General features: G+C 48.6%; 1 protein-coding gene, 1 long non-coding RNA gene and 2 other non-coding genes across 6 annotated transcripts in view; 1 reads left to right on the top strand and 3 right to left on the bottom strand.

Annotated features, from left to right (window-relative positions):
* The window catches only part of HSD17B12 (hydroxysteroid 17-beta dehydrogenase 12), a 263,951-nt gene that overhangs the window by 236,344 nt on the left and 3,373 nt on the right, over nt 1-24,234 (bottom strand). Inside the window, exon 2 of one of the 3 annotated variants that reach the window (XM_070229333.1) lies at nt 5,442-5,455. The exons of 1 other annotated variant lie outside the window; for it this stretch is intronic. The gene's annotated coding sequence lies outside the window, so the exon portion shown is untranslated. Of the gene's footprint in view, nt 1-2,495; nt 2,878-5,441; nt 5,456-24,234 lie in introns of those variants that run through there. One more of the 3 variants, XM_070229331.1, reaches the window with a different exon arrangement.
* MIR129B (microRNA mir-129b) lies at nt 544-617 on the bottom strand. Its single transcript, NR_032917.1, has one exon. It is a non-coding gene; the product is annotated as a microRNA mir-129b (primary transcript).
* Nucleotides 2,501-23,000, top strand: LOC138916571 (uncharacterized). Its single transcript, XR_011423848.1, has 4 exons — nt 2,501-2,638; nt 9,668-10,034; nt 20,739-21,368; nt 21,909-23,000. It is a non-coding gene; the product is annotated as an uncharacterized lncRNA (long non-coding RNA).
* Nucleotides 22,187-22,286, bottom strand: MIR670 (microRNA mir-670). The gene has a single exon (NR_032923.1). It is a non-coding gene; the product is annotated as a microRNA mir-670 (primary transcript).

The raw sequence follows: 24,234 nt of genomic DNA, 5'->3' as shown, positions 1-24,234 counted from the left end.
CTCCCCTCCGGGTCCCCCGCGCTAGGACAGAGGATGCTGAGGCCTCCTGCCCCTCCCTCAAGGGCTTCCCCACCCCCATATTGCAGACTTGGAGCATTAGGGTCAAGAATGACCAGAAAATGTCCTAAACTGATTTATATTCCAGGTACTGATTTGGCCCTAAGACCAGATCCTTTTTTTTTTTTGCAGCGTGTGAATGGGCTTATTGGGGGTGTGGGCGGGGGCTGGGGGGGAAGACACAACTTCTGTAAACTTTTATTGTATTTTAGCTTCTTCCCAGTTCTCCGAAAACACTCGCACACCGCCTGTTCCAATTCCCCCTGTGATACAAAGTCGATTTAAAAGTTGGGGGCGGGGGACTCGAGCAGAGGACAGGCAGGGGACCAAAGCCTCAGGGAGCGCGGGAAGGACGGGAGGGAAAGGACTGATGCTTCCGTGGAAAACGGGGAAAGGGCTGGGAAAGGCTCGGCTCGAGCCTCTTCGGGAAGGCGCGGGCTTCGGCGATCGCTCGTGGCTGCCGTCTTCTCGACGAGCGCGCCCTCCGCGAATGCTTTTTGGGGTAAGGGCTTCCGGCTATTGAGTTATGTACAGCAAGCCCAGACCGCAAAAAGATTCGCGAAGGGCAGAGTCTGTCGGCTTCTTCAGTCCGCTGCAGCCGCCGCCTTCAGCCCAGGATGTCTCCGAACCCCGGAGCCGAGCCGGCTGGGTCTCCCCAGCGCGCTCCAACGCGGCTCAGCCTTCCCACCTCGCGCGCCGCCCGCCCCTCCCCGCGCCCCCCAACCCATGCCTCCATTTCTCTACACCGTCCGCGATCCCCCAACTCAGCCCGCACAGCCGCAAGCGAGGTGTGTGAAGGGCGAGAAGAGGGGCGCAGAGGGGGACTAGGGATCACGGCGCCCAGCCTCCACCCCTCTCCCGTAGCCCCAGCACCCTGAGCCTCCCCGCCTATCTGTCCTGTCACCCCCATTCCCTTCTGGCAGGGTTCCGCCAGCCCTGGCTGCAAGGTCGCAGATCTCCGAACAGGTACAGTTCGGACTCCCCCTGAACCCCCTCTTGTCCCTTCTAGTCCCCCAGCAGAGGTTCCAGCCGTGACTACAGGCGCTGCGTAAAGAGAAAAACTCCCCCAGAGCACTAAATAAATACAGACGAGGCCGCCAGCTCATTGGTGCGGACTAAAATCGTCACCCACCAATCAGGAGAGAGCTCACATTTCCCTTTTTTTTTTTTTCAGAAGGGGGAGGGAGGAAAAAAAATATTTCCATTTCTAATTATTCACCAAAACCCAGACTGGAACACGTTAAAATATTGTTGTTGCAAAAAAGCTGGCCAGGACGCCTACCCCCATTCCCGCCCAGGTGAGCGGAGGGGCGCGAGATACTGAGAAAAGGGGGTCAAGACAGCGACCTCTCTCAACGAGACTGAAGCCAGGAGGTTCAGACAGAAAATGACAGGCAAAGATGAACATGAAATAAACCCGAACTCCACGCTAGTCAGCCTATTTCTAGAAAAATGAGAATGTCTCAACCCACCCCCCGTCCCCGCCCCCAAAAGTTCTGAATGCTCAATAGGAAGGGTGCAGCTCCTCCCTTCGCACCCTCCCCCAAACCGGTCTAGATATTGGGTGTCTAATGGCCCACTCGCCTTAGGTGCCCTTTGATTGCTGCAGCCGCCCCCCGACCCCCACCCCGCGCCCGGTCCCTACTACCCATTCTGCAGAATGTTGAGCGGAACAACAAGGGGCGAACCCCTCATTGATCGCCGGCTCCAAAAACGACGGGAGTTTCCAGCATCTTCAGGAGCAAGGAGACCGGAGGGGAAGGGAGACTAGGGTGGAAGGAGGAGGGAGGAGATCTCTTTCCTTCGTTCTCCCTCCTTCCCTCTTCTCTCTGTCTAGGCTCCCTCCACCATCCCATCCATCCAAACTTTGAGGGGTTGCTCTCCTTTCCAGTGCAGCGCCACCCTTCACGTGTCCTCTCTTGCCACCCCCATCAGTGTCCAAGATGGGTGTGGGCAAAAGAACGTTCCGACCGTCTCCCTCCCCAGTGGTAGTCCCCCAGTGAGGAAAAACTCAGCCAGGGTGGGATGTTGCAAACATTGCAAGAAAGTTGACGTATTTGTTCTTTGCCACCTGGAATCGACGTGCGGGCGGCCACGGGCGCGCACACAGACTCTTGCTCAGCATGCTCGGAGAAAACGTATCTAGACGAAGTAGTTACTGTCTCGAAGTCCCTGTCGACCCACCCCCTCCGCCCATCCATCACCCTCCTGCTGCTCTGCGACCCACCCACCCTCCCACAGCATCCGCTCGGCTCGGCGACCAACAGACGCACGCACACACCCTCCGAGAGTCGGCGCGCCCGCCGCGCCAGAGGGGGCTCCACAGTCCGCGCCCTCCGCAGCGGCGGCGCCCGGCAACTGGAAAAAAAGTTCTGCTCAGCAGACCAGTGAGCATACCGACCACCAGCCGACCAGTGCATCAAGCCTCTTCTCCTTACCTCGGGCAGGAGGCTTCGGGAGCGCGCTGGTCCGGTCCGCACTGCAGCCAGCTTGAAGGAGTCCGTCTCCAACCGGCCCGCTCCCTCCTGCCCCTCCCTGCCCCCCACGAGTGTTTGCCCAGCTGCACAGGAGGCTCATCCAGGTAAGTATATAAGTTATTGTACTGTGTGGGAGGGTCACGATCTTGGTAATTGAGGCTTTCCGAGCTTAACCCCTGCGTTCCGGCCTTCCTCCAACTTGTTGAGGACTCGTCGGGTAGCGGGGAGAGAGCGAACGAGCGAGCGAGCGAGCGCGCCGGAGAGCGCGCCGGCCCGGAGGGGTGAGAGTGCACCGGGCAGATTGGGGAGAGCGAGACAGCGAGCGGCGGAGTTCAAATGCCCCCCTGGCAGCGGTTTTCATTGGATAAGTCTTTCCCCCCCACCCCCGTCCCCCCCTGACTTGGTCCCCCCTACCCCCCCGTCTCCCATGTAGGGGACGTCTCCAGGCGAAGTCACGATTCCTTCTCAGTTCGGAATGAACTGTGACTAGAGCCATGACGCAGCCAGCGCGCATTACTCACTTTTTGCAGTCACGACTTGGGAATCCGTGCTGGTTCCAACCAAAATTACACCGCTACCATTGAATTATTTAATAGGATCCAGTTTGGGGGTAAACTTATGCATTGTGCCAAGCGATGAAGGAGGGGGTACGGGGGAAAGTGAGGACGTGGGGCGTTCTGCCCTCCCCCTTCATGACTCTAGGATCCCCCTCCCCAACCTCTCCACGTGTTGCAAGTGCTTTATTGCGATACCACCCTCTCGGCCGCTCCCCCCGCCCCCAGCTATTTCTTTTGTAAATATGGCAGAATTTGTAAACACAGCCACGCAATTTGCGGGGCTGACAGGGGCGAGGCTTGGGAAAGGGAACGAGTAGGTCTGGGTAAGTGACGAGGAGGCCGAGGGGTGGGCCGAGAGGCTGCGAGCAGCTTTGGTTTGAGCTGAATTGTCAAGGCAAAGTGTAGGTTGCAGCGTTACTTGTGTTATTCTCTACAACATCAGTAACAGTCCTTGTTACTATTATGAGTTGACGAATACTCAGTCTCAGCCAGGGAGTCTTCCCAAAGAAGGACTACTTCTGAGCTAAAAATAACTCGACCCACCCTCTTTTTCTTCCCCCGCCCCCCCAGTGCTGCGCTTCGGGTGTCCTGCGTGGGGGTCAGGTTTCTAAAGCCAGAGGCTGTTGCTGAATTAGGATGGGGAAGAGGGAGCAGAGAGTGCCTGGGCTCTCCTTTTCTCTCGCCTGAAGGCTAGCGCCCTCAGATACTTACCTCACTGTCCGGAGTTTATTTATTTTTTAATTATATAGGAAATACCCTTGCATGCACACAAGCTTACTGCAGATCTGCAAGATTGCTTCATTTCCTCCTCTGTCTACAGCCCACCCTCGTGGGCCGGTCTGAGGATGCATTTTTATTATTCCTCTCTGAGGAGTTAATCAGTATGAATGTCTTTGTGTGCGCGTGATATTCATCCCCCCTCTGGCCTCTGATAACCTTCCTCCCTCCTCACCTGTCTGGCTACAGGTTTGGCCAGAGTGTCTGGAGCTGACTGCAGAGAGTCTCACTCTGGGTCAAGCCCATAACCCCAGGGAGGTGATGGTCTCCCCAGTAACACTTGGCAACTTGGAGAAGAACCCCCTCTCCCCAGTTTCCCATGGAGCCGGTTTTCAGAAACCCTTCTGGCTTTTGGCTTTAAGACACCGCGCGATGTTCTCAAGCCTGGATTCTCTGTGCATCACACCAGCAAATCCTGTGCTTTGGCTTCTAAATCATTCATTCCACCAACTCATTTGGGGCTCCTAGGACTAGGACGCGAAGGAAGGGGGAATAGTAAGAAACATGCCATAATGCACCGACACATCCTTACACACTTCATGGGAATTGCAGAATGGGGGGACGTGGGGGCAGAAAGTAGGAGGGGACGAGGGTCCCAATAAAGCAACCTATAGCCTCTTATTTTGAGAGTCGCCATCACCGGAGAGAAGTCTTTCAAACCCACTGGCGGGAAGGTGCGGGCGCCTGGGAATGGAGACCCAGATAGTGCCTGGCCTCTGCGGAGAAAGCCGGTGAGCCACCGGCTTTCGGTTCCTGGAGCGCTGGGCCTTGGCTCATCCTCGAATCTAACACTTTGCTCCCCCTCCTTTAAATTTTTTTCTTTTTTTCTTTTCCTTGCCACTCAACCCTCTTTTCCCCCAAAGCTCTCACCGAAGTCACGACTATCCCCTTTGAACATCCTTAACCCCCTCCTCTCCGTATCCCTCTTCTGCATCCAGGGCAGGGCTACCCGCAGCTGGCGCCAATCCTGCCCCCTGGCGCTCAGAGCTGAACTCGCTGAGGACCAAGGAATTTTCAGCACCTGCCTTCTGTGGACAGCTACCGCGCCCTGGGCCAGCCGGCACCAGGGTCGCGGTCTTCGGGCTCCCGGACCGGAGCGAGCAGGGAAGTTCGTCAAAGGAATAAGGATTGTCCCCTCTCTTTACCTCCCAGCCCCATCCATGCAATTTTAATCCATATCGCATCGTCTCCATTAATCTCTCAGAGAGATGGCCCATTGAGTCGTATCTGGGCACCCTTTAAGACAGAGAGAGTGGGGAGGGGAGGGGGCAGTCGAGAGAACCGGGCTCCACAGCGCCGACCCATAAAGAGAGAGCGAGTTGCAGCAGCTATTGATTCAGAGATTCGTCAGGGTGATTCCCGGTTCTGCAAGAATTCCCCCTTTCAGTTCCTTTGCATGCAGCCCAAAATTCATTATGCACACGCGCAGCTATGTCCCTCACCCCCTACTCAGTCCCACCCTCCTCTTTAGAGAGAGTTAAAGAGAGCCAAAAAAGAACCCCAGAGCATGCACAAAGTAAGCCTTAGCTCATAGTCACAGTCTGCGGCATGCACATGACATAATATTACTTACCCAAACGGGAACTCCTTAAGAGAGAGAAAGAGAAACATAGGGGGAGGGAAGAGAAAGTGGAGAGAGAGAGGGAGACAGGAGAGGAAAAATCCAACAATTAATTTCCAGACATAGTTGGGGGGCGGGAGGAATGCGGTGATGTCCAGGTTTTCTTCCACCCGCGCCGGCTTTTTATCCCAGTGCAGCCCTCGGTCTATTTCTGGAACACGATCAAACCCTGATGCTATTTTTAGCAAGTACTGAAAAAACCTCCACACACAAAGGCATTTCGCTGGAACGTTACGTCCAAAACATTAAATGTGCATTAAGCGCCCCCTCCCCACTTTTTCCTGCACCACCAGACTCACTTGCGTTACAGCAGATGATGTTTTTCAAAGCAGAAACATACCCAAATATTTCTTATATTCTCCCTCCCTCCCATTAACTCCCGTCTGCCTCTGCCTGTTGCAAGCTCCTCGCAGTCTCCCCGAGCAGAAGGCTGTGGAGTGGTTGTATTCTTTTAGAGCTGCATGTCTCCATTGACCAGATTCCTTACATGCTGGGGAAAAGCAGAGTGCTTAGGCCCCTTCCCCAGAGGAGCTTCTCAGGAAAGCTCTAGAGTCTAATGCCATCCACGGTGGAGATTCTCAAATGAGGGGAAAAAAAAAGTCTTCTGTACCCTTCCCACGTTTCCCACCCATGCTTTGCAAAATCGCGCTGTGTTTGCAACACATCGCCTTTGGAAATGTATATTTTGAAAGCTGCATATGTGTGTATTTTTCGTTCTAGTAATTCACTACGACGGGGTTGGAGAAAATAGACTCATGAAGGCAGCGCGGAGCAGCCGCCTTGAGTCTCCTTTGCCAGCCTGCGTCAGTCATCAGCTACTGACGTCACGTGCAGATTCTCCTCTTTGGTGGGTCTGGTTCAGCCGAGAAGAGGCTTCTGCTCAGAGACAGCGCTTTGTGTTCGGCGCAGCCACTGAGCAGGCGAGGCGACCAAGGCGGGCGCCACCCCAGGCTTGGGCTGGGCAGCTGCAGAGGAGGCTGCAGCCTCGTCTGCACCGGGCGTGCGGGGCCCCGAGGGCGTGTCCAGCAGGGCAGCCCCCTCCCCAGACGCCTTCTGCCGCCCAGTGCCAACTCGGCTCCGCACAGACTGGGGCGAACGTCCTTTCCCCGCCCTTTCGCGACTGGCCACTGTAGCAGAGACAGCTATGGCTATAACTCGGATTAATTCTGTGTGTTTGTCGGGCAGATAGCCCCGGCTCCTCGAGTGACGCAAATAACAGATTCTACGGCTCCCGCTCTCTCCTCTGCTCCCTTTCTTCTCCCTCCCCCCCGCTTCTTTTCCCTTTTCTGTTTCCTGAGCCCACGCATCCTGCTTGGTCTCCCACGGAATCAGGCAGCTACAGCTTCCCAGAGAGCAATAATCCGAGTTGCAGACAGACAGACTCACAGGGTGAGAAGAAATAAACCTGCAATTAAACAGACACACATATGCACAGCCCTTTGCAAACGGCCAGCAGCGTTTAGGGGCTCCCCTGCGTGGGGGGAGGGGCAGCGATTCACAAATCCTCAGGCCTCCGAGTTAGTGCTGGGAGGAGGGACGGGGACAGAGAGGCTAGGGACGGGGCTTGCTGCCGCAGCTCCCCCAACACCCGAAAAGGAACGCCCCCCTCCCCCCCCCCATAAATACCCAGATGGCAGGGTATTAGCGAATAAGCAACTTTAGTTGAATGGAAGGAGGAGAGATTTCGACAGACTGCACATGCTTCATATCCAGCGACATTATCAGGACTTTTTAAGACTAGGTGACGGTTTACCCTTTCTCCCTCTCAAAGACCAGGGGATCTTATTTTTCTTTTTCTTAAAATAACGTCCCTGAAAAATGAGCTCAATGGATTGGTGCTATTTTTAAACCAATCTGAATAGAGCTTGTTTCGTGAGGGTGACAAAGTGTGTGTGTACGTGTGTGCATGTCTGTGTGCGTTGTATTGGAATCTGAGGTTTCCAGCAGAAGACATGCCACACCTCAGCACGGCAAAGGGTTTATGGATTGCTGGAGTGATGGAGGTGGGAGGAATTCTTGCAGGTTGGAAGATCTGAACAAAATCACACACACATATCACTCTCCCCAAATCTACACGGCGTTCCAGATCCACTTCGCATCACCTCTGCCCTGAGTGGGGGGAAAGCCGGAAAGCTGAGAGCTAGTTACAGTTGTGGCTTGATGCATGGTTCATGTCCTTTATTAACCCTAATGATCAGCTTTCCCTGACAATGGTTTTCCTTGATGCCAATAAACAATTTTTCAGAGGTTACCACTAGGATTTGGGGCACAAGGCCTGGGAGAGAGTGATCACAGGGCTGATCTTTAATCAGCATGATCTTTAATATCCTCTCATCTCCCTCTTCATGTCCTCCTTGCTGTTGTAACTTGCTTTAGAGATTTTGGTTTAAGCTTAAGCCCATCTTGTACCCTCAATTCCTGTCTGTGGCTTAAGCCTTGCCTACTAAAGGGAAACGGGGAGATGGCTGCTCAGCACGGAGGACACCCTCTGGCAGCCGATCAGCAGCTGTTTATTTTTAGCTCCAGGAATGCATGTATGTATGCATGTGAGAATGCTGCTGCAGTGGGGAGGCGTCCAGTCAGGAGAAATATCAATGGGAGGGAGGTGGCCCTGGTTTTGCACCGTAGGTGGCTTATCCCCTGGGATCATCAGAGGTGGCCGAGGGACGGGATAACTTCCCCATCCTGTGTTGGCAACGCTTCAATGAAGTTTTCTTGGATTAATGAAAATGTGTTTTTAAAGGCACAGAATATGTTTTTAGAGATATGAGACTAGATATATGTAAGCATAAATTCTTGTAGGTGGGGACGTTCACAGAAATCATATAGTTCTTATATAGGCTACATAAAGTATAGAGAGAAGAGGTCATTTAGAATAACGTAACCTGCTTTCTGTGGTGGTTGGGTGCTATTATGTCTGATGTTGAGACCAAGGCAGGTTCATTTAAGATCACTTTGAGGGCCCCTTAAGGGTCAGCTTTCAGCAAACCCTGAACCCAGCCCTAACAAATAAGGTAGAGTTGGAAATAGAAGAAATGTGCTCAGACTCTGCATGTCAAAAATTTGAGAGCAGCAGCCAAAATACTAATCTAACCCTGGCCACCTGGTGGACCCAGCATCTCTGCTCGGCGTCCAGAGGAGGGCGCCCCTCTGCCTTGTCCCTGTCTGCTACTGTCCTCAAGCTAACTAGTTAGACTCCGGGGAGGCTGCCTGGGAAGCTCATTTGCAGCAAGTTAGTCCTCCGGCGCCAGCATCTCCATTTTCCGACACACCGGTCAGGTCTTTTGGTACATGCCTGGACTGCAGCTGGTGACCTTGGCTTTCCGAGCTGTCCCTCCATTCTTTGCTAAAAGTTGTGGTGCCCAATTCCTGTCTGAGCAGTCAAGCTAAGGACCCGGGGAATTAATAGACTGATGTGGAATCTGTCCAAGATGAAAACCGCCTTCTGCACTGCCAGTCCATCCCTGGGCATCCCAAGCATGAAGAGGACTCGTGTTCCCTAACGCTCCCCAGAGGGCCTGTGAGAGTAGGCTGCTGTCACAAAGCCCTTGAAAAGAACTGAGTCTCCTCTCTTTCAGGGTCAGTGAAGCCCAGAAATGTCCTGCCTCTGTCTCTTGTCTCCTCTCCAAGCGCCAAGAAAAATGCCAGGAGGTAAAGACCTGGATTTAGAGGAGGAAAAAAACCCAGCTCCCAGGAAATCAACCAAGGGGAGTCTATCAGGGAAAGTCCGGGAAAGAGATTCCTCTTTGCCTGATGGTGTCTCCATCAGGGAACAGAACTGTTTGGGCCTAAGTAAGAGACAGGGTAGGGGGAGAAGAAACCAACAGTCTTTGAGGACCTACTATGTGCCAGACACTGTGCTGGGTGCTTTTACATAAATAATCTTATATAATACTTAAGGCCATTCTATGGGGGTTATTATAATAATGTTACCTACCCCGGTGGGTTCTTGAGCACAGAAATCACTCCAAAAATACTAGTTATGATTTTTCCCACTTTCAAGTTAAGGAAACGGAGACCAGATAGTTTAAGTGATTTGTCCAAGAGTCTTAGGGCTTGAAGTTGTATAACTAGGGGTCCGATCACATTCGTGCCTGGGGGGTTCCAACCCTCATGCCTCTACCACTCCACCATGTTGCCTCTATTGCAATATCTCCTCTTTTACCTTCTGGTTCTAGGCCCCATCATTTGGAAGTGGAGATGTCTGGGACTTTCTCAGAAGTGATCTGAATAATAAAACGGACTTATTCCTCCTAAGGAGCATCTTAGCCAGTAGAACCCACACACTCCCCTGCAAAGCTACCTGCCTGTGAGAAGAGCTCCCTCCATCCTGTACCAAGGAAGCTCCAGCTGGTTCAGCCTCGTCTGAAACTCAAGGGATTTGTCCGAAGCCAGCCTGCGTGGAGTGGAGGTGCAGGGGATTTCATGTCCTCTCAGGCTGCGACACCCAACCATGTTTCCACCTCCACTGAGGAAGCCCCTTGCATGGCACTGGGAAGGAGTTAGGAACTCCCCAGTTCAGTCTTCCAAGAAAGCTGTCTTAAGGTGAGAACAGCAGCAACTCTGCGTTTGGGCTGGCTAGGCATCCGAGTCCTCCTTCACCCCTTTAGAAACCGGCATGGTTGTTTTGCTGATTCTGAAAACTTTAGAGGCTAAGCCATTAGCGCAGTGGGGGAGATGAGCCACCGCATGCGTAATACAAGCTATTCTGGGATCCCCTTCCCCTGTTAAATACACATTTTCATCACTTACCCTGATCAAGAGGTACATTCGGTCTTGGGAAACACTTCTCAGAAGCCAGCATATTTGGAGGTTGAAGGTGATATTTTTAAAGACCACTTGCATGCTGGAGGAAAGTGACTAGAATTCCATCTCCCCTCCCTCCCCGCCCCTTTTTGTTGCCATTAGCGCTCAAAAGTCTCAACTCTCTATCCACCTGGAAGCAATCACAGTGTTCAACTTCAGAACAGTTAACTTTGCACATCTCCATCATCAAGGCGCAAGCTCTTTCAAATGCCCCCCTCCCCTCCCTACACCACTCTAACTGCTGGACACCTTGGAGAACCAGATGATTGGTTTTCCCATGCCTTGCAGGTGATAGGCACATTTGGGAGAATGGGGACCCAGAGGGTCACCCAGGAATATCTAGAGTGGTTTTCATGGTGAGGATCTAAGCAAAGACAAGGAAGCCAGAGCAAGCATGACAGGGGACTGCGGGGGTAGGGCTCAGGATGCCAGCGTGCTTTAGTTTAGCAGAGGCTAAAAGGAAAAGGACCAGAGCTTGAAAAGCATGGACCACGGGGCGGGGAAAGGAACCATCTGAGGGGTGTTTCAAGATTCCTGCTTGACTTTGGCCTTAATCTTGTGGTTGGTGGACTTGTCTGTCCCACCTGAACTCAGGGGGCAGGGAACTCAATCACAAATTCACGGGAGGTCTGGGGGTCTGAATTAGCTGAACTTTTTATCCTTTCACTATTAAAGCAGCCTTGAAATTAGCTGCTGGCCTACTGGGCTTGGATTGCTATGTCTGATAGGCCAATAGTAAAAAGTAGGCATTGCATTTCTGTAATTCCTAGTCAAATAAATATAGGGTGTGGAACAGAGGAAGAATGGAGTAACATATCTGCCAGATTGGCCAGTGTTTTGTACTTATTGGCAAAGCTATGCGTTAAATAACGATTTGGGTCTAAACCTTGTCCTAAGAAGAGAGACCTTCAGCTCACATATGAAAACCTGGCATCTTCCAGCACTTCTAGTTTACCCCTAGAGGTGCAATTAATGGGGGGGTGGGGGAGGTGGAGAAAATGCACTTTCTAGGTATAGTGGGTTTTCTGAGAACCATACTTTTTGTACTGATTGTCTTTGAGAAAAAGAGCACTCGGACCTCAACAAATTTTGATTTGGTTAATCCTGGGGGTCTGTTCTGTCTTGTAGAGGTCTAGAGTAACATCATGAGGTGAGACAAACATCTGTGGCTGGGCAGGGGGTCCCCAGGGGCATTCGGGTCAATAGGAACCAATAGAGGACGAATCTTACAGCCTAACAGGGTGGATCTGACACATCAGCACTGAGTTTCTGGGATCGCTACAAATCACCCAAGACAGTGCTTGCAAATGTCACTTACCTCACCATCCGGGAATCTGTGGCTCAGACCCCATGAAGAAAAGCCTTGGGTCTCAAATGAAAATGTCTAGAGTGAAGCCATTGCAATGTGGTAGAATGAGATGCAAATTTAATTGGAGAAAAAAAAATCTAGATGATTCCATCCTGTATTCAGGGACAATGCAATTCTGAGGATCTTTCTCTTTCTCTCCTCCTTACCCCCACACTCTCAATCGGTCCAAATAGTCATGAGTAAGCTCTTTCACTACACCTGACTGGGATTAAGGGAATTCCATCTGGTTTCAGTTACATCACACTCAGATACCTTGGGTACCATCACTGAGTGTGACTGCTCTGGAAGAGAGTCTTGCAACTCCATTTTGGAAGAGGTAGGATTTGCTGTGGTTTTCCTGACCTGGGGGCTGAACGCTGGGCTGAGTCTGGCATGAGGCAGGGGTAGGAGAGAGGGAAACTAATGTTAGCCATCTGGACACCACTCAGAGGGGAACTTGCCAAACAGAGAGCAAAGCCACTGCCCCTAAGAGAGGCCCCTCGGAGAAAGAGCTGAGTGGGTAGTGGATGGAGGAAGGGTGGTGATCAGGTAATTATGACAAGGGTTAACGGAAAGATGAAGTGAGCAGCAACATTGCAGAAAGCATGAGGCAAAGGATGAGGTGTGTCCTGGGTGTTTGAGGACTGCTTTGAAAACTCATCTGGTCTCCTCTTGGTCGCTGGCGGTCCTACAACAAGCAAGAATGAAAGGGATATGGTGTCAGCAATCTGCGTTCCACCCCTCACAGTTGCCTGTGAGCATTCAGTTCCAGGCTCTCCCCTCCCCTCCTTCGGTGGTATCATTTTGGCTTCCCTGGCGGGGAGGGGGTAGGGACATGAGGGGCAGATGCTGAAGGCTACAGTTGGGTAAAAGGATGCCCAGCCTTACCAGCACGTGGCCAAATATGAGTTCACTCCAAATTGGCAGGTCTGGACCAACTATTCATCAAGAAGTCACATTTCTGGTAGAGACTGTAGTAATAACAGGTCAAACGAGAGAGGGCTGCTTCCTCTGGTAGCTGAGGGCCAGGTGATTACATCCCAGACAAATATTTTTAACCCAAACACTCTGTTTAGGACAGTGACAGCCCAATTGCTCTGGAGGCACTGCAGAAAGTCTGCTCATGTATCTGCTGTGTTATCAGCAGGTACCATTCTGATCCCAATATGACATCACTCTACCTATAGGGGAAGGGGGAAGGAGGTGTTGAGTCAGGGACGGGGGGAGCCAGGTAATATCTGGTGTGGCTGCCGTCCCATTGTGTAGATTCAGAGGCACAGCAGTGAAATTGGAGACCAGCACCCAATCCAAAGAGGAGTGGGAATCCTGTGACTTACCCATGTCTCAAATCCCTAGGAAGAACCAATGTGGAAATGCTTTGAGGTTCTCCTTCGCGAAGTGAAAAGTTTTATATCTTTGTATGGTACAGGAGAGCTGGAATAATATTTGGAATTCTCCCAGGGACCTAGATACCTTTAAAATATGGCCTGGTGAGAGACCAACCTTAAAAACATAAGTGGCTTGTGTAATTCCTAATTCACAAATGACTCAGTATCAAGACTGCTCAGTTATGAACCAACTCGAAACAGGGAAAGCAGTGACTCAGGACAGAATCCGTAGGTAAGTCAAGGAGGTGGTTTCACAGTCTTACTTCTCTGCAGTTACAAAGCCCAATCTAGACCTCACTTTCAACTGACGCCAACCAGAAAGTCAGAACTTAAGCTGAGAGCGAAGATTCTGGTCTTGACTCTGCCGTTTGCTCTTAATCAAAATCTGGAACACGTCACTCAGTATCTTAAATTCCAAACTTACAAAATGTGTGTACTGCTGCCTGCCCCACCTACCTCACAGGATTTTATTTGTAAAAGCATGAGTGTGAACATGTTCCACAAATTCAAAAAGGCCTCACTTCTGTGACACAAATTCTTCTCAGTCACTGTGCTAGGTACTCCGCTGTCTTCAGTCTGGCCATCATAGGGAGAGCACAGATTGGACGAGGATTGCCGTGTAATTAACTGCCCCATTGGCCAAATTTTTTACAAAGTAAGGGTGAAATGCTCTAGGATCCAGGAAGCCTATGGGGCAACTCCAGAGCCAGGTACAACTTGTTCATGTGAAATGATGAGAAGAAGTTTCACTTCCAGTTTCATGGGGTCCCTTGGTTCTTGCTTCTCTTGAGTTCTCAGGAGAATTCTACGAACAATGTGGGCCACTGCAGGGATCTGCTAGTCTCTGGCAATGCCAGGAACTAACTTAATCTCTCCAGGTCTTGGCTGCCTCATTTGTAAAACCCTGACATATGGGTTGCAGTGAGTATTAAATGAGATCCTGTGAGTAAAATGCTTAGCACCCAATAGATGTTAGATGAAATTACGAAGAAGAGAGGAGAAACCAGTCTCCGGAGTTTCGTCTTCTTTGGTGCCTCGGGTTCAAGGCACCAAGATCCTCAGATGCCTCAAACTGTTACCCACAGGGCTGGGCAGAACACTGCTGTGGAATTTCCACCAAAGGACCAGTAGAGGGAGCCCCCGAGTAAAACTGCTCTTCTCTGGTCTACGTTTCCTTCGTTTCTCTATAAAACAAATCTCTGCTCAGTGGCCATGGACTTTTTCTCTACCAGAAACTTTTCACTTAGAGAAAAGTGGAACCCTCAGCAAAAGACCTGGACCCAGTCTTGCTTTCAGAGAACGCGGGGGTTCCTGAACTTGAGAGACAGCTGGAGTCCCAGGCCAAGGTTCTGCTCTTGAGCTCTAGCTGCAATGGGGCATAGAAAGGGTAGTTCCTATTGGGGCTGATCCCAAGAGATCTGGGACTGAGACTTTGAAGCTAACACTTCTCCAGCTTTTGGAATTTTGAATATGCTCTAGCTTTCTAGTTCTCCTCTCTCCACAAATATCTAGATTCCTAGTCCCTAAAGGACGTTATTAGAAACTTTTTATAAGGCAGTCCTGGAGCCTGGACACTGTCAAGCAGCAAGTGAACGAAATAGTTCTTACCTGCCCTTACGAGTCTGCTCTTTAAAGGCAAGCCTCTGAGAAACTACACGACGGCCATGGCATCCCTCTCAGAGAAAAGACCTAAAATGGCTGCCAAAAGGTGTCAAGATGGACTCCACTGAGACTCTGAGCAGAGCTTTTCCACAGTTCCTTCTCTGCTCAGATTCCTCAGGTCAACCAGATGGCTCGTCTGTCAGGGCACAAACCTTTTTTCCTCGCATTTATTTTCTGGCTCACAGTTAATCAATGCAATAGTAGGAGCCCCAAGAGATGGTGGGAGATCTTTCCAGTCTTTCTTACAGTTAACATTTGCTCACAGTCTGATTTTGATTAGCAGTGACCTCGTTTCTTTTAGGGTACCCAAGGGGCTCTGTGCCTCCTCACCTACTTAGAGGATGAAACATAGCTCAGGAGGAACCCAGATAAAGCAAAGACTTGCCATCTGAGAAGGTTAAAAACACAGGAGAGCTCCTCTCCCCCCTTCTGCTGGCATGCTATCAAGGGTAACAATGGCTGATATTTATTGAGTATTTATTAATCTCAGGTACTGTGTTAAGAGGTATGTATACATTATCCTGTTCGCTGCCTCAACAACTCAATAAAACAGTTCCTATTACAATTTCCATTCTAAAGTTGAAAAGCCAGAGCTTAGAGAGGTTAAATAACCTGCTCTAAGCCAAAGAGCTATTAAGCGTAGTAGCTGGTATTTTGAAATACTCTTCAGGCCCTAGCTGGGTTCTCCAAACAGACAATAATTTTGGTTCACTTCAGCATTAGGAGACGTTTTCACAGGTATGGGGAACCCGGGCAGCGAGATACACCTTGTTGTGTCCCAACCAGGACCGATGGAACCATCTGATGTTCCTTCTCGTTCCACTGTCTCATTTCCACAGGGCAAGTGCAACCTGTCTCAGAAGGAAAAAATTACCACCGGGATGAAGCAGTTTACCTCCTTTTCCCTCTCTAAGATAATCCCTCAGACACCTGGCCAAACCACAGAGAAGAAAAGGGACTCATTACATCATTGGAAAATGCATTGGGCTTTTATAATTGTGGGATGAGCTGGAAGACTGACAGCTGGGGACATAGCTCAAGAGTAGACTTCTTTAGGTCCCATGTCTGAATGGAAATGACTCTTTGGGGAGTGCTGTTGAGAATAATCTGGGGGAGGGTAGGTAATGGATTTTATGAGCAGCTATCAAGCCATTACTCCAGCCCCCTGATTTGTAACTTTGCTGGGCTCTATTCCCCCACCTCTGGTTAAGGGTCAGTGTTGGCTCCTTTGACATAGGCTTTGGACCAGGTAGAGAAAGCAGAGGCTGTACAACTGACATCACAGGAGGCACTTCTCCTTAACTGCAGACGACAGGGCCCCTCCCTTCAGTCACCCCATGAGCTTAGCTGCTCCTTTTCAGCCCTTGCTTCCTGAAGTCACCAGAGGGAAGCTGACCAGTGAGAAGGTGGGCTTCTGATGACAAGGAGGAGAAAAAATGAAGGAGCTATTACCTTGAAGAGCCTGAGAGCCACTGGCAGCAGGAAGAAGAGCGGACTCAGACCCAGGCCTGTCCTGCCCTGTCTTCTCATTCCCTCATCTCTAGGGCTGACACCAAATGTTTTCACTCATGGAATAACTTGCTGCTCTGGGCAGTATTAGCAAATATATAGGTTTCCGTTGGTTTGAAATGATATGTTTGGTTACCAATCAACACACAACTTTGGTCTGGATCGTAACTCAGGAAAACTACTAATGTTTTGATTGGTGCTGGGGTTCATGCATATGAGGGGTCCATTCTGATTAGGGATTTATGTTCCGGTTTACTCCCGGGCCCTGACTGGGATGCCCCAAGCCCTTAGCAGAGACTGGCCTTCATCATGCTGTAACTTGCTTCATCTGCATCCTGCTTAGAGCCCTCCAGAGCCAAACTAGTTACAGAGTATTTACGTTTTCCTTGAAATCCCCTTTAAATGCATGGCAGTCTCCCAAGAGGGATCCAAAGGGGTGAGGTATTAAGGACAGAGATGCCTTAAGAATGGGGGAAACAGTAAAATAATAGCAAGCCTTCATTGAGCACTGGTTATACGCTGGGCAGTGTCCTAAGCACTTCATATGTATTCATTTACTTCTCATCGTAACCCTAGGAGGTGGGTACTGTTATTATTCCCATCTTATAGAGGAGGAAACAGTGAGGTTGCAGAACTTGTCTGAGGTCTCAGAGCTATTAAGGAGGCAAGATGTTCATCTAGGCTGTCTGGCTCATACTCTGAGCTCTACACTGGATTCTTACTTCTCAATGGGATGATCTCCAAGGTGCTGTCAGGGGGCTGGGCATATATAGGTCCCAAATGAACAGGGACCCATGCTCAGTCTGGTGTTGTATTTGCTATGGATAGTCTGTAGAATGCCAGACATCCTGGGGATGAAAGGGCACAGAGAAACCTGTTGTCTGAGGCCTGAGCAACCACTGACCACTCCACCCAGGGCCATAAAAAAAGACTTATAACAGTACCTTCAACTCATGTGTGTCTACTCTTCCAAACACCTTAGAAGCTCCTTAAGGACAAGAATTGTTCAACTTGCTCTGTGCTGCAGGCATGAGATTACAAAAATTATAGGGCTAGTTGACTCTGATCCCCTTGTTTTAGAGATGAGGTCGAGAGGCCAGTAAATCACCTAAGTTCACTAGGTTAAGGCAGCACACTCTGGACTAGAACCCTGGGTCTGACTCCTGGTTCAGTCAACCTATCTGAGCACAGGGTCTCTGAGGACTGGGGGACAGATAAGAGAATATAATGGTTGCTGATGAGGAAGGCTACTGAAGACCCTACGTTCTAGAAGAAGAAAGGGAGGTGTTTCTCTAATCTGTTGAGGGGAACTGAAGCCTGGAGGGAGAGTCAGCGTGCCCCAGGTCACAGATCGAGTTGGGGAATGAGTTTATTGATTTCTGTTCCCAAGTAGCCAGCTCACCAGATTCCCTGAAGACGACATAGGTGGTTAAGCTTTTAAAAATCTGAGTCAGTAGGTCAATGTAGATTAGGAAAAATCCTCTTGCTTTAGTGGATGTGACTAATGAAGGGTTTTCAGGGAGCGTCAGTGGCTACTTTGCTCTTCCCTTTTCTCTTTTATCACCTCCTTGAATAATTTCTGTTTTCTAAATCTGTGTGAATTTGATGTGGAAAAGTAAATAGCAGCAAATATCCCTTGTAGTGAATTGGGATCCTAACTCCTGCCCAAGACTGAGGCTAGGTTGAGGCCACTCCCTGCAAAGCAGGTCTTCTCAGGCTCTATAGTTCTTAATACCAAGATGTGGTGGTCAAGGTAGGTTGTATGATCTGGGACCCATGAACCCTAACAAAATTGGCCCATGGGCTTTCAAAAGGATGAATTGCCACAAAAGCCTGGCTCACCAAGAGTCTCTGGATCTAAAAATCTGGATCTTAATTGTTCTTTTTTCCCAATTGGTACATCCACTCCAATTAACATGCTCATATAAACTTATGGATGAAAGGATTCCTGATAGAATGGGACACAGGACAGGTAAGTTTGGAACAGGGAAAGGAAGCCTATGATGGCTTATTGATCAGGCAAGGGCTTTATAAGTTTGTAAGAACCCAGGGTTGGTATGGGTCTTACAAAAAGAGGAATGTGGGCTGCTAAGGCCTCCTTCACCTTCTGGACTATGAGTGCCATGGTGGCAAGCAGGATCCATGTCTTAGTCATGTCTGAATCTCCAGAGCCTAGTGTATGGCCTGATAGCTAGTGAACTCTTCATGAATCTTTGTTGAGTTCCCAATTTTGATGAGGCAATGGAGACCAGGTAAGGGATTACTTTCTTCTGTTCTTCACTAGGGAATGAGGTCATTGAAAATCAAGACCTTGATGAGGAGTAGATAGTCATACTTGCCTCCAAGGAATCACTGAGGGACCCTCACAATGTCCAAGAGGACTTGGAACATTTGCCCCAGTGGAGAGAAGGAGACTTGAGTCTTGCCTCTAGACTCCAGTGAGTCAAATGCAGATGATCTTCTTACACTCACACTCTTGAGATCCAGAACTGTGCTAAGCGTGGACTGGCCCCTTTCTCTTTACCTGGAAGCCTCCTCTTTCAAGACTTGGGGCTGCCAGGGGAAAAGGATCTATGGGCTCTGAGCTGAAGAGAAAGGTCCAGGGAAGTTTCCCAGGCTTGTCCCTTGCTTGGCAGGGTCAATGGAGTACAGTTCCTTTGGCTTTCAGTAGGGTAAGGTGGAGGAAGATAGATTTTACCCAGCATTTCCCAAGAGGAGTCCCTGTGTACATGGAAAGGTCTAAGAATGAGTTTGCTGGCTTCAGAAATGGAAGAATCTGCCCAGAAAAGAAGGGCATATGGTCGGAATGCCACCCCACAACATGCTGTGAGAAGATGCTCCCAAGTCACTTTTCTGATGCTTCCTTGGGCTCATCAATGACCAGAGATATAATAATAAAAATAACAATAAAAAGTAATAGTAACATATCAGACATTTGGTATGTATCAGGCTCTGTGCCAAGTCCTTTGCAAATAACTTAATGAGTCATCATCATAACTCTTTGAGATAGATACTATTACTACTCAATTTAAGCATCAAGAAACCAAGGCTTTGAGGGGCCGGCCCGGTGGTGCAGCGGTTAAGTTCTTACGTTCCGCTTTGGTGGCCTGGGGTTCACCAGTTCAGATCCCAGGTGCGGACACAGCACCACTTGGCACGCCATGCTGTGGTAGGCGTCCCACATATAAAGTAGAGGAAGATGGGTATGGATGTTAGCTGAGAGCCAGTCTTCCTCAGCAAAAAGAGGAGGATTGGCAGCAGTTAGCTCAGGGTTAATCTTCCTCCAAAAAAAAAAAAAAGAAAAAAGAAACTGAGGCTTCGAGAGTTTAAATAACTTGTCAAAAGTCACATAACCAACCAAATACAGGAGCCAAGATTTGAACCCAGGTCTGTTTGGCTGCAAAGCCTGAACTGTTTGCCATTATACTTTACTGAGGGCACTGTGAGACTCCAGCCTATCAGAGACCTATGTCTACCTCTATTGCTGAATGATTTGGGAAAAAGAGGAAAGCGGGATTTAAAAAAATTTTAACATCTGCCTCTGCGCACACACATACGCACAAAAATATGTATCACGTGTAGAGCACTCTAGTGTGCACTTTGGATAAGTCACCTCACTTCTCATTTCACTCTCAATGGGGTAGGTATTATAATGTGAATACTCCCATTGTTCAGGTGAGGCAAGCGGGTCACAAAGAAGCTAAATAATTTGCTCAAGATCATATGTCCCCTTGGTTGCTTGAATCTATGTGGTCTGATGCCAAATCCATGGCTTTCACTATAACATAGGCTGCAATAATGAGACATAGAGTCAGCTGGCATTTATTAAACACCCACCATGGATCAAGCACTGTGCTAGGCTCATTCACAAACAGTAAATACTTATTCAGTGATTGGTCTTCCAGTCCACTAACTGGGCTGTCGCTGTAGCAGCCTCCAAGACTAGGAAAAGTTATATAAAATAATACAAGTAATTCCTTTTCCTCTTTTCTCTAGGCATTCTGAGTGGCTTAGTCCAAGCTAAATATTTCAGAAAAGGGTGTTGCTGTCACTTAATGGACCAGGCAAGAAAGAAAAACTAGATTAAGCCTGAAAAACACAACTCGCAAAGTCCTTGAACCAAGGATGGAGAGCCAACATAACGGAGGGTCTTCTCTCTCTAGGTTGGATGCATTTTAATGCCGTCTTATTTCCACTCCACTCCACCTCACATTTCTAAGGTGCCCTCTAGCTTTCCTCCTTAGAGAGTAAGGAGTAGGGAAGAACTGATGAAGGAAGGAAAAAAATTCCCTTTCTACTGGGGTCCATCACGAATATAGAGCCTCTTGACCCTTTAAGCCTCAAGTCTTTTTCCATATCAACATCGATTGAATTTACTGCCAAATTCATTTCTGAGAGCCTGTTATCCTGGACCAAGAGACCCCTGGGCCGACTTCAGAGCAGTGGTGAGATAAGTAATAGCTAACAATAATAAGTACTAAATAATTAGCACAATTATTCATGAAGCAAGCTAAGTATTCTTTTTTTCATTTGTAGATGGTGAAATCTAAGCACATATCAGGCTTGATGGAGCCAAGCTTGAAAGTGGCGGTTAGGCACTGGATGGATAGTTCAGTTCCAAGGCCTGGGCTCTAACTCAAGGCTTCAGCAGACTCAGCAGAGATCGGCAGATGAATTCTCTCTTCAAAGCTGTGACACCATCACCAGGAAGTGGTGGACTTTTCACAGAGTAGGACTTGGTTAGAGGAGAAAACCCCAATGGATCAAAAATGGAAGCTGCTGAAGTTCTTTTGCTGCAGATGGATTATTCACTTGATGAGGGAAGATGAGCAACAGCCTTCTCAGTCTGGGATCTGGGGTACCTCTCACCTCCTCCTGCCCAGGCTGGCTTCATGGGGGTGCAACTTGTGTAGTCACACGTGGCCCTGTGCTCAGAAAGGTCTTGTGCTTGGTTTAATACTCTGCTGTCACTGTCTTGAGATTCTTAATAACTTTACCTTTGACTGTGTTTCGTAAGTAAAGTCTGTGGGACAATGGAGAATGCCTGAGTAGAGAAGATTCGCACAATTTGCATGTTCACCACTCCTTGCTGCCCCAGAGTGTTGGCAGTACCCCGAGAGCACAGAATTCCAGTGGGAGCTCAGTGAGACTCTAAGTAAGTAAAAGGTAAGTTTACAAGCAAGCGGGGCATTGACAGGAGCACGAGGTCATGCTGTTTGAACCACAACTTGCTTCATAGGCAGAAAGAAGGCATTGGGGTTCTACAAAATACTGTGACCAAGGAACGCCATCATATCATTTCTTACTCGTGTTCCTTCCCTGTATTTGCCAACCACCCCATGCTAAAGATGATGACATAGAAGGAAAGGGAAGGGTAGAGCAATCTATATAGTCCCTTTTCCTTTCAATCCTTTCTGACTCATCAGCAAGCTGATGTCGGAGAGTACTGGTGGAACGTTCGTGAATAAGGAGTGAAATAGAAGCAGTTCAGTTCACTTTGTTCCACGTTTCCATCATTCTGATAAGAATGAAATACACATGCTTGTATGACCTATGAAATATGAATTGTGTAATTTCAATAATTCTGCAAATGAATTAAATGCCTTTATATTTGCCTTTACAACTAACATTGCACAATATAAACATGGAGGGTAAAATTTATGCTAATAATTAAAAATTTTAATTTTTTATCACGATATTAAACAGCAAATAAAAGACATCATGACAACTTGAGAGACTGTGGAAGAAATGAAAAAAACTTTATATTTTAGTCTTAATGGCACTTTTTCCTGCTTTTTGAACAAGGGGCCCTACGTTTTCATTTTCTATTGGGCCCACAAATGATGCAGCTGGCCCTGCTCCTGCCTTTATTTTTGAGAAACAGAGGCGAAGCACCATGGCCCATCCAAGGTGATGAAGGGCAAAGGTGGACATCATTCTTCTAAGTGGGTAGACTCTGCTTGCAGGAATGTTCTCCAACGGTGAGTGAAGGGGGAACTGACACTCCTGAATGAATATGAGGAAACCCAAGGCAAATTCAGGTTCACCACATACACTCAGGGACGTCAGATCCACCCCTAAACCGGATGCGGCATTTCTCCACTGGCATCTTCTTGACAGAAGACTTGACAGAAGATGAAGATGGTCCACTCTTTTGTGTGTTGCTTGTGAGCTCACGTGTGGAGAGAAATCTGCACCCACACGCACACGTGTATTGTTGTGGTCTTGGCACACATATGGGCATGAGTACTACACATATGTGTTTACATGTGAGGTGTGCTTGGGCACCTGGTATAACCTGAGAGAGGTGGTCTTTGCATGGGTCTCAGAGGGCTGGCCGATGGACATGAAACACCGTTAAAGCTAGCGTGAAAAAGGTATCAAGGAGTATACGTATACATCTGACTAGTGTCCTTCTGGAACTTGGGTCTCAGGAGACCACAGCTAAGAGCAGAAAGTGATACTGATGGGCTTGGGGGACTTTGGAGGACACATGGCTATACAGGCATACCTCATTTTATTGCACTTTGCAGATATTGCATATTTTTTGCAAATTGAAGGTTTGTGGCAACCCTGTGTTAAGCAAGTCTATCGGTGTCATTTTTCCAACAGTAGTTGCTCACTTTATCTCTATGTTCACATTTGGTAACTATCACAATATTTTAAACTTTTTCAGCAGTATTATATTTGTCGTGGTGATCTGTGATCAGTGATCTCTGGCGTTACTACTGTAATTGCTTTGGAGCATCCTTATTAGATGACGAACTCAGTCAATAAATGTTATGCATGTTCTCACTGCTCCACTCTCTGGCCATTTCTCTCCCTCTCCCTGGGGCTCCCAGTTCCCTGAAACACAACAATATTGAAATCAGGCCAATTAATAATCCTAGGATGGTCTCTAAGTGTTCAAGTGAAAGGAAGAGTCGCATGTCTCTCACTTTCTAGAAGAAATCAGGCTAGAACCGATGAAGTTTAGTGAGAAAGGCGTGTTGACAAGGCATGTCGAAAGCTGAGATAGGCTGAAAGTCAGGCCTCATGTACCAAACAGTCAGTCAAGTTGCAAATGAAGGGAAAAGTTCTTGAAGGAAATGAAAAGTGCTACTCCAGTGAACACACAAATGATAAGAAAGTGAAACGCCTTATCGCTGAGAGGGAGAAGGTTTTAGTGTTCTGAATGGAAGATCGCACCAGCCACAACATTCCCTTAAGCCAAAGCCTAATCCAGAGAAAGGCCCTCACTCTCTTCAATTCTATGAAGGCTGAGAGAGGCGAGAAGGCTGCAGAAGAAAAGTCTGAGTTCCTGAGGTTTAAGGAAAGAAACCATCTCCTTAACTTAAAAGAGCAAGGTGAAGCAGCAAGTGCTGAGCGAGAAGCTGCAGCAAGTTAGTCAGAAGATCTAGCTGAGATAATTAATGAGGGTGGCTACACCAGACAACAGATTTTCAGTGTAGACGAAACATCCTTCTATTTGGAGGAGATGCCATCAAGGACTTTCATAGCTAGAGAGGAGAAGTCCGTGCCTGGCTTCAAAGCTTCAGAGGACAGGCTGACTCTCTTGTTAGGGGCTGATGCAGCTGGTGACTTTAAGTTGAAGCCAATGCTCATTCACCATCCTGAAAATCCTAAAGCCCTAAGAATTGTCTAAATCTACTCTGCCTGTGCTCTATAAACAGAACAACAAAGCCTGGATGACAGCACATCTCTTGACAACATGCTTTGCTGAATATTTTAAGCCCACCATTGAGATGTACCCCTCAGAAGAAAAGACTCCTTTCAAAATATTGCTCCTCATTGACAATGCACCTGGTCACCCAAGAGCTCTGATGGAGCTGTGCTATAAGATGAATGTTGTTTTCATGCCTGCTGACACAACACCCTTTCTGCAGCCCATGGATCAAGGAGTCATTTCGACTTTCAAGTCTTATTATTTAAGAAATACGTTTTGTAAGGCTACAGCTGCCATAGGTAGTGAGTCTGCTGTTGAGTCTGGGCAAAGAAAATTGAAAACCTTCTGGAAAGGATTCACCATTCT

This window comes from Equus caballus, chromosome 12 (genome assembly GCF_041296265.1).
Source record: "Equus caballus isolate H_3958 breed thoroughbred chromosome 12, TB-T2T, whole genome shotgun sequence".
In the NCBI taxonomy this organism is placed as follows: domain Eukaryota; kingdom Metazoa; phylum Chordata; class Mammalia; order Perissodactyla; family Equidae; genus Equus; species Equus caballus.
The sequence above is the reverse complement of the archived record's forward strand: the minus strand, read 5'-3'. Positions and strand labels throughout refer to the sequence as shown.